Source organism: Puma concolor, chromosome B3, assembly GCF_028749965.1.
Source record: "Puma concolor isolate L17-30 chromosome B3, mPumCon1.1.hap2, whole genome shotgun sequence".
Classification (NCBI taxonomy): Eukaryota; Metazoa; Chordata; class Mammalia; order Carnivora; family Felidae; genus Puma; species Puma concolor.
Window position 1 is genome coordinate 73283626 of NC_141672.1, and position 9849 is coordinate 73293474.

General features: G+C 44.3%; 1 pseudogene; it reads left to right on the forward strand.

Annotated features, from left to right (window-relative positions):
- The first annotated feature begins 392 nt into the window (after positions 1-392).
- Positions 393-706, forward strand: LOC112855712 (ubiquitin-like; annotated as a pseudogene).
- The last annotated feature ends 9143 nt before the right edge of the window (positions 707-9849 follow it).

Genomic DNA, 9849 nt, shown 5'->3' on the forward strand with positions numbered 1-9849 from the left:
ATACTCATAAAATGCTCTTAAAAGTTAGGTTTTACTTGAAACCGTGTAGGCATGCACCAGACTGATTCATCAGAAACCACTAGGATCCAACAGGATCTAGGATCTTTTGGGGAAAGGAACCAAACCCCAAAGTACCAGGACCATCTGAACTAGGGTCAGCCTACCTGAACTTGAGAATCCTCAGAGCCAACACCGCACCACACCTCTGAGAATATGCATGGTGCCCTCAGGCCCTGTGGGTTCCAGAGCAAAATCAAGAGGGAAGGTTGCTGTCTCCTGGCCAGAAAAGCCACCCTGGGCTGCCTACCTCTTACTATGTTATTAAAAACAAAACGAAACTCTCTTCAAAAAAGGTGGTCGAGCAGGCTGGAGGCAGTGGCCCTGAAGCAGACACAGAGATGCAGATCTTTGCGGAGACCCTGACGGGCGAGACCATCGCCCTTGAGGCTGAGCCCATGACACCACTGAGAATGTCAGAGCCACAATCCAAGACAAGGAGGCCATCCCGCCTGACCAGCAGCGTCTGCTTTCTGTGGGCACACAGCTAGATGATGGTTGCACCCTCTCAGACTACAATACGCAGAAAGAGTCCACCCTGCACTTGGCGCTTCACCTGCAGGGTGGCACCACTGAGCCTTCCCTCTGCCAGCTGGTCCAGAAATACAACTGCGACACGACGGTCTGCCGCAAGAGTCAGGCTCGCCCGCACCCCGCGCTGTCAAGTGCCGCAAGAAGTAGAGCCACACCAACAACCTGCACCCCAAGAAGAAGGTTACATAAGGCTCATCCACCGGCCCTTCCTTTGTCTGCAGGGTGACATCTGGCCTGAGCCCCAAGGCCTGTGGGCCTCAATCAAGTTTTCCTTTCATTGCAAACCAACCAACCAACGAACCTCAGGAAATCCACATCTCGCCTGGTGCAAAAGCTCTCACACGGAGTACACAGTTTCAGTCAAGTTTCAGTCAATCCTGGCCTCAGGGAAAACCCACGGTGTCCTAGATGTGACTAGAGAAGGACACTGTAAGGACTTTCCATCATTCTTCTCTAGACATTCTTTTCCTCTCCCACTATAGCCTCAATGCATAGATTTCTAAATGTTGAGAGTCTGGATCATGCTAATTAGAAACAGTTTATGCCAGGGCACCTGGGTGGCTCAGTCACTTAAGCAACCGAGTTTGACTCACGTCATGATCTCACGTTTCGGGGGTTCCAGCCCTGCATCGGGCTCTGTGCTGACAGCTCAGAGCCTGGACCCTGCTTCAGATTCTGTGTCTCCCTCTCTCCCTGCCCTTCCCCTGCTCACACTCTGTCTCTCTCTCTAAAATAAATAAACATGAAAAAAATATTTGTTTAAAGAAATAGTGTATGCCATAACATAACCTGGCAAAGTCAAAGGGCAGCAGGATGCCTGTATTTGAGTGTGTCAAAACTGTAGCAAGAGATTGTTCTTTCCATTCTGTCATCCTGTGGAAAAATGCTCCATAGTGACCATCCACAGATGTGTTTAGATGTCTGGTCATCCTAAATCCTTCCCTTTGAAAGCCTAGCATGATGGCAACTTCTTCAACCTTCTGGATAGGGATACTTTATATACTGCACTGGTTATCACAACAAAAAGTACAATTTACTGCAGCAGGAAGAAAATAACCAGGGGTCTCAAGATGAAACCCTCATTCCAGTGCATTTTAATACTTACTGTTTTTAAAGCATCGGGGAATCTGCATCTTGCCCACGGCAAAAGTTCACAGAAAATATGATTACACTAATATCAGTGCCAGGTGTGGTTGTCGTCTGCGGGCCAAGGAGCAAAGGCCACATAGAGTCCTAACTCTCCGTATGAAAGGCCACACCTCCCTAAAATTAGAGCCAAGAAACCAGAGCAGAGGAGACAAGTAAATATCCCCTTTCCCCGTGGCACCTCCTGCCTAATGGGAATCTTAGTTAATGATCTGAATCGAAAGCGAAGTCTTGTTTTATGGAATGCTCACTCTTTGTTAAGCAAAGCTGTTTGGGCGAAGGACCATTCTATTGATTTAAAAATTGATTTCTTTTTTTCCCCCTTCATATAACTAAAACATGGCTCACAAATCACAGCTCTTTTATTCTTCTGGCTACAACCTAGGCTGAATCTCTCCCAACCTACTCACCGAGGGATGTCTGATGGAGGAAGTAGGAACATTTGGACAGAGATTGTTCAAGATTCTATTAAAGGTTTCAAGTGGCTTCCTTTGAACATTTGGTAATTTATATTTCGAGTCCCTTGGTGTAATTATTGTAATTATCATTAATCATCAACTTCCAGACCCAATCGAAACACAGAACATTGGAAAGGTCAAAGCAATGGAGAATTCTACCAATTCTTCACAGAAGATACGAGGCATTAACATTCTGATGCTCCACTTGTGTGACAAAGATTGTAATGAAAACAGAAAATAGCAAAAGATTAATGTGTTCTCATGATAAGAATCATCATAAGGAAAAGAGAAAGTGGAGCAAACTTAACCCACTCCTGTCACAGAGGCATGGTGATGAGTGGGGTTGAGCCTCCGGCGCGGGCTGTGGCAGCTGGGCCTGACCCTGCCGAAGAAGATCATGCCTTCCTTCTCTTGTGGAGTAACAACAGATACGAAACGAGCTCAGGAGCACAGTAGGTCACATTTTGAACAATTCAGTGGACTCCTGGTTGTCTCTCTGGCTCCTTCCCTAAGTATCTGGCTCCAGATCAGATCACTCACTGGACCTTCAAAGCCATATCACCACCAGCTGCTAGAAATCCACCTGCATGTTCAAAACAGGACTCATCATCTCTCCCCCGAACTGAATCCCTCCCCGGTGGACAAAATAGGATAGTGCTGAAACGTCAGACTCTGGAGGTGTCCAAACCTGTATTCAAATCCCGGTTTGGGCACGTAATACATGATCCTGGGGAAGATGCTGGCCTTTTCCATGCCTCCATTTTCCTATTTGTAAAATGTGCTTAATAGGATCTGCTCCACAGTGTTATTTTCAAGATAAAGTGAGGCAATATACTTAAACTACTTAGCACATAGAAAGTGCTCAATAAATGTCAGCTATTTTTACAGTACAATCCCTTTATTATTATGAAGTCCATCTGGTTACTTAAGCAGAAAAAAGATAAGTCTGGGAATTATGCTGTATTTCTCCATCTCTGTCAAAATGGGACCAAATTCTGTCAATTGTACTCCCCTAATGTCCCTCAAATCTTTTCTTTCGATTTTCATTGCCTCTGCCTTGACTCAGAACCTTACAACTCTTCCCAGCATGAATTTCATTATCGTCTTCCTGCCTCTATACTTGCCCCATTCTAAGCCATCAGCCACACGGGAGCCAAACGCTCTTCAAAAGCACATATCATAATGTCCTTCTCCTGCTTAAATTTGCCTGTGGCTTTCCAGTCCTGTAGCCTTAGCTCCGATTCTGTAGGAAGGCACATGAGGCCCCCATGATCCAACCCAGACTCTCTCCTTTCCACCTGTCCCTTCTCTGGACACCTCCACATTCCCCATGCCCCAGACATGCCCCATGTCCTGCAAGCCCAGCCTAGGCCTCCCAGGCTTTCTCACCTCTTTTGTCAGTTGCTGTTCCCTGCATCTGAAATCAGTGTCCTCCTACATCTGGTCAGCCACTTCTCTCTTTTTTTTTTAAGTTTATTTATTTTGAGAGCAAGAGAGAGCACAAGCAGGCGAGGGGGAAAGAGAAACCCAAGGAGGCTCTGCACAGGCAGCGAGGAGCCCGATGCAGGGCTCAAACTCACCAACCGTGAGATCGTGACCCGAGGCAAAATCAAAAGTCAGACGCTAACCGACTGAGCTCCCCCAGATACCCCTCCGGCCAGCCACTTCTAATCCTTGAATGACTCAGCACGGGCATCACCTCTCACAAGCTTTCCCTGAGCCTCTTCTCCCTCACATCGTGTTAAATGTCCTCACAGCACTGAAAATGCTCTTCTGCCAATATTGATGTTGGATTTTATTTTACGTAGGTCCCCATCCCCCACTGGGCCCTGAACTCTTAGAAAGCAGACATTGTTCTCTCATCTCTGTGAAGCTGCTTCTTAGCCTCGTGTCTAGCACGTAGGAGATGCACAAAGAATTCTCTTGAGTAAATTCACACATCTTTCCTGTCTCTCTACAATTATGAATGAGAAGAGAAGTGAAATAAAATTTAATTACTTCCTTTTTGTTTCTGGTTCACCATTAAGTCGGGAAATGAGTTGAAAAAACTCCTAAAGTTAAAGGGAAAATAAGGATTGTGGATGATCTACACATTTCCAAGATCATTCAGATGCTTTGCATTGGCTGCTGATAGAAGACATAGGGTCCACTGAAATGTACCAGCAGGCTGAAGATAATTGTAGTAATTTGCTGAAATGTGTCCCTTTAAATTGCCCCTGTGTAACAGAGAAAGGAATGAGCGACATTACGAAGAAAAATTTTAAAAGCTAACTTTTTCATCTGAGCAGAGATGCAGGGGAATTGTCCCCTACGACTGACTAGTTTTCTGGAAGTCCATTAAGGAAGCCAGCAGGGAAAACCTTAAGGAGCAGTAGTTCTAACTGACAACACAAAGGTATAGAAGTCAGAGTCCATTCTAGTACCCTACAGAGAGGGTGTGCTGTCTGTCTCTCTGCCGGGGGCAAACAGCCACCATGAGAACGGTAGATGCTCTAGCTGGTCCCTCTGTTTGAAGAGTCCCTCTCTTCACTCCTACTAATGTGAGAGGGAGAAGAACTCCTCAGCAGGAGAGAGTCCACTCAGAAGACTCCAGAACACTCCCTGGTACAGAGACCACAGGAGTTTTGCCAGTGGACACTCTCTGGAGCTGGGCTGACCAGGCTGGCTATCTACTGCTGGAGGCAGTGACAGTCAAGAGAAACTAAATCACAGTCAAGGAACAAAACCAAGTTTGTAGCTAGAGAGATAGTACTGAGGTCTGAGGGGAGAAACATGGTCAGAAACGGGAAACGGTAACAACATCAGAAGCCCTGAGTGGGTGTGAAATAGATCAGGGCAAGGGACTCTGGGTGAAGGCTGTGGTTGAAGCAGGGAAACCAGAGGGCAGACTTTCATGGGCTGTGGCCCGTGTAGAGTGAGGGTGGTTTGAGTTCTTAAAACAGCTGGTGAGGACAAAGCAGCAGGAGCTCTTTCACAGAAAAAGAAAAATATTAAAATGATTTCAAGTGAACCATTTTCCATAGCACCACAAGGAGGAAACGGAGGGAAATCATTCATGAGGCTGGAAAGCAGGGGGACATGGCCACACAAAGGAAAAAGGAAAAACTCAGAACCCCAGAAGCTACATAATGAGTGTCCACACCGGGTCAGCAGCTTTAGAGGCAACCATCCTGCCTTCATCTGAAGCGCCTGTAGGCACCTGATGAAAACCCCTGTTGGGTTCAGACAATTCCTCCCATTTCCTGTGCAATCCCACCTCACATGTGATCTGGCTTTCCCTGCTCTGTCTATCCCCGCCATACTGACAAATCCATCGGGTGGTCTCCCTTGCCTTGGAATTCATCTCCATAAGATGCTGCCTCTCAGCTCACCTCCTCTGAGCTGTGCATTCCACAGCCCTCATGCTTGTTCAGGTCTCGCATGTATTGCACCCTGACCAGGCCCAGGGCAGAGAGCGGTGTCTCCCCAAGCGTGTGTGCATGTGTTGGAGAAGATGCCCCATAAAAATCCTCAAGTGTAACAAGACAAAACTACTCATAGCTCGAGAAGGAAATGATTTATGGTCGTTGTTAAAGAAAACCAAGTTTCGAGGAGCTGGATGGCTCACTGAGAGCCTGTACGTGCATCTGATATGTAACAAAGAGTTTTCTGCAATACATTCCATTGTGTACTTGATACCAAATCCTTCATGGAGACAAAATAAGATCTCCAGAGAATGGAAGTAAGGTGAATTCCAGGAACACGGAAGTCCTGGGCATGAAAATGAGTCATAGAGGAATAGGATATTCATCCATAACTCCAAATGATAAGAAGGATTTGGGCTGAAAAAAGAACACACACATTAGAAATAATAGGATTGGGGATGAGGAAGTTATGTCTCTTTCAAATGGAAATTTCCAGTTGAGCTCATCAAGACAACTTAAAAACAAATATAGAGGAACGCTCTCAGATTTAACTGTGTAGCTAGTAACTCTGGAAGGGTGATGTCCAAAAAAGGCAGGTAGAGTTAATAATATCCAATTATTCTGGATTTAAAAAATACTTGAAAAGGAGTCACAGTCAATTTTGAAAACCTAATTAATGCTAAGTAAAACAAAGTTGAAATTATCAGGAAGACAAAAGAATAAACAATAAGATGTCGCTAAGACTTGATGATCTGATGATCATGATTAAAATGCCAGTTGAAATGTACATCCTGTTGATTATGAATAAGCTCATTAGAAGGAAGTGTTAGTGGGACACCTGGGTGGTTCAGTCCATTGAGCACCCATCTGATTCTTGATCTTGGCTCTGTCATGATCCCAGGGTCATGGGATCAAATCCCACGTGGAGCTCCTTGTGAGTGTGGAGCCTGCTTGAGATTCTCATTCTCTCTGTCTCTCTCCCCCTCTCTCTCTGTCTTTCTCTCTCCCTCTGCCTTTCTCCCCCCTCCCCTATTTATGCTCTCTCTCTCTGTCTCTCTCTCTCTAAAATAAAAAAAGAAAAAAGGAAATGTTAGTAAGTCTCATTCTCTATAGTCTAAAAGGGGATATCCACCCCACCCCACTTCCTCCAGTGGCTATTAGAGGGGTTGACAGGGTAAACAGTAGTGGGCTACTGGGATGCATCCTGCCATCTCAGCAAACCCAGTGCTGGCCCCTGAGTTTTAACGGAACCAGAGAGAGTGTGTGGGTAGGTACTGAGCCCAGGTGAGAAGAGCATAAACCCGGAGCCGTGTGAAATTAATAACCAGTATCAACACCGAAAACAAACCATGTGAGTTACAGAAATATTCAAAAGATGCTGTGCATACAAAGGGTAACAGAGCCCATTTGGATTCTGAAGGAGAACAAAAGCTATAGGAACTCACACAGTGGTTAAGAACGTGGCCTCTGAAGGTAGATTGTCCGGGTTCAAATCCCCATGAATTACCAGCTGTACACTTTTGGGCAACTTATGCAACCTCTTTACGCCTTGCAAATTTCTTTGTAAAGTAGTGATAGTAATAGTACACATTCCTTAGGCTGTTACAGATTAAGTAAATTCTATCATAGAAAGCACTTTGGAAAATATGGGGCACGAGACAAGCTACCTACTTGCTACCATTGTTATCCAGTACAGATTATACATCTTAGAAATCTAACCATGAAGCAAAAGCCAACATGAAACTCAGGGGCTTGTTGACAGGTCATGGCAACATTAATTGAATCAATTACTAATTTTAAGTGCAAACAATATGTTGGGCACTTTGCTAGGTACTTGAGACATTACAGTAAATGATGAGATCATATAAAGGAGCTAGAGGGATTGTATATCCATCAGTCTAGGTATAGAAGTGAGCTGGAGAACATTTGAAAATTGAGCGTTCTCTTTTTTTTTTTTTTTTTTCTCCTTTCCTGGAAAACCGAATCCAAAAGCCACTGGGTGAGACAATCCAAGTTGGTGGTTGGAAAGAGCCAGGATTTCCCAGAGCTGGGGGTTAGAGTCCTTAAGATTGAGAAAGGGGAGGTTCAAGAGGGTGGTTGTCATGGGGCATCAGAGCCTGGCTAGGATGAGGAGGGCATCCAAGAGAGAGGTGTGGACCATAGCAAGATGTCACACACAGAATGGGGTGAACAGGGCATCGCACACAGAGGGATTGACCAAGGCAGTAAGTATATTGAGGCTGATGGGAACCAGGTTTCTCACTGATCAACAAAGTTACAAATAAAGAGAGAACACTAGAGTAAACCCTGAAACACTGGCCTGGAACTGGATGCATCCATGTGAACTCTGATTTTCCACGTACACAGATAAATGTAGAAATAAATAGAGATCAACTGCCAACAAGATACCCCATCACCCTCTCCTACTTTAGTGTATGTTTCCTACAGAGACATTCCACATAATCCAATCAAGAAAGACAGGTTTTCCTTCAGGTTTTAAGGAACCACAGCAGTGCAGATCTGTGAATGCAACCAGCCTTGGGTCAGGGCCCAGAGCAGAAAAAGAGGGGGAAAAATAGATCTCCCCCACTCTCTCAGTCTCACAGGACAGGAGCCCTTTGTTCCAGTTGTCTGGCCAGAAAGACTGGCTTCTCCCAGATTGTGCTGCCTGCACCCACTGCCAATTCCCTGATTTGGCCTGCTCTTGGGTCAAACCTGGAAGAAAAGGAGTCCATGGGGAAGGAACTCACCCCTCCTTTACTCCTTGTTCTTTAAGGTTGAACTTTCCTCTTCATTCCAGCTGCTACTGTTTACACTTCTGCCCTTGGGAAACTGGGTTTTTTGTTTGGGATTTTGGTTTTGTTTTGTATTTTAACCAGTCTTTACTTGTTACCACCGGAAGTCATAGACTTTATAGGCCCTACTCCATCTTGGCAGAAATCCTGGCATCTTTTCTACATCTGTCAGCAGGGAAGGCCAGCTTCCTGGATGTGCTATCTGTGCAGTCACATGGGGCTCAAGGCATAGGAGGACCCTATGCTTGCTTTAATGCTCTGTTGCTGCCATCTTGAAATCCTTAATAATTTTACCAACCTGTATGAGTGAAGTTCAATGGAAATGGAGCACATACATGGGCTTAGGAGGCCCACACAATATGCAATGTGCACTACTGTTTCGTGCTAGCCCCATTAGCATGGAGCATTCATGATGTCTTGTGAGTACGTGATCAGCATATTATATCTATAACTGACACCTCCAAGAGGCCATACTTCCTGTTAGAAGCACAACTTTCTTTGAACGCAGAAAGAAGACAATGATGTTTTAAGAAACCCAAATGACCAAAGAAACCTGTCATACCATTTTTATGCTATTTCCCTATTAGCCTACAACTGACACTGAAAATGATGGCTTAGGAAGAAAGAGAAAGACAATAGTTCCTTTATGAAACAGTGCCTTTACTTTCACTCCATTTTTACTTATCAGTAGGGCAAAGAAGAGAGTATGGGTAGAATGTGGACAAAGAAAGAAGTGAAATAAAAACAGCTGAGTTAGTTTTGTGTGGCATGTCCTCTATCGTGGTAAGAACAAAATACATATGCGTGTACAAATTGTGTAATTTCGGTGATTCTGCATAACAGTTCAATGCTCTTATATTTGCATTTAAAACTGGCATTGCACAATATAAAGATAAATGGTAAAATTGATGCTAATAATTTAACATTTTAATTTCTTAACTTAGAATAATGTTAAATAGCAAATAAAAAATACTATGACAAGTTGAGAGAGAGTTCACAGAAGAAAGGAAAAAGGTTTGTATTTAGTTACTTTTCCTGGTACTTCTTTCCTGACTTTTGAACACGGGATCCTGTATTTTAATTTTGTACTGGACCCTGAAAAATATGTAGCCATCCCTGTCTGTTAATTTTGGCTTCAATCCAGATCTAATTTTGGATTCTCCTAAGGAGTTCTCAGTTTATTGGCGATATGTTCCTCCTCAGCCTACCTCGCTAATAACCCCTCCTCCCAACTCAAATCTAGGAAGCATATTAGCCTGCAGGCTGAAATTCAGAATACCTGAGATGAGATTAAGCATTGCACCCTGTAAATATCCTTCAGGGCAGGCAGTTGGACTTGACAGCCATTTTTTTGTTTTATGTCTTTGCAAAAACATGGCCAGTCCTGTTTGCCTATGTATCAAGAGCAGTAAAATGCCCAAATAATCCTATCAGCGCTAAATTAAATTGACTCTC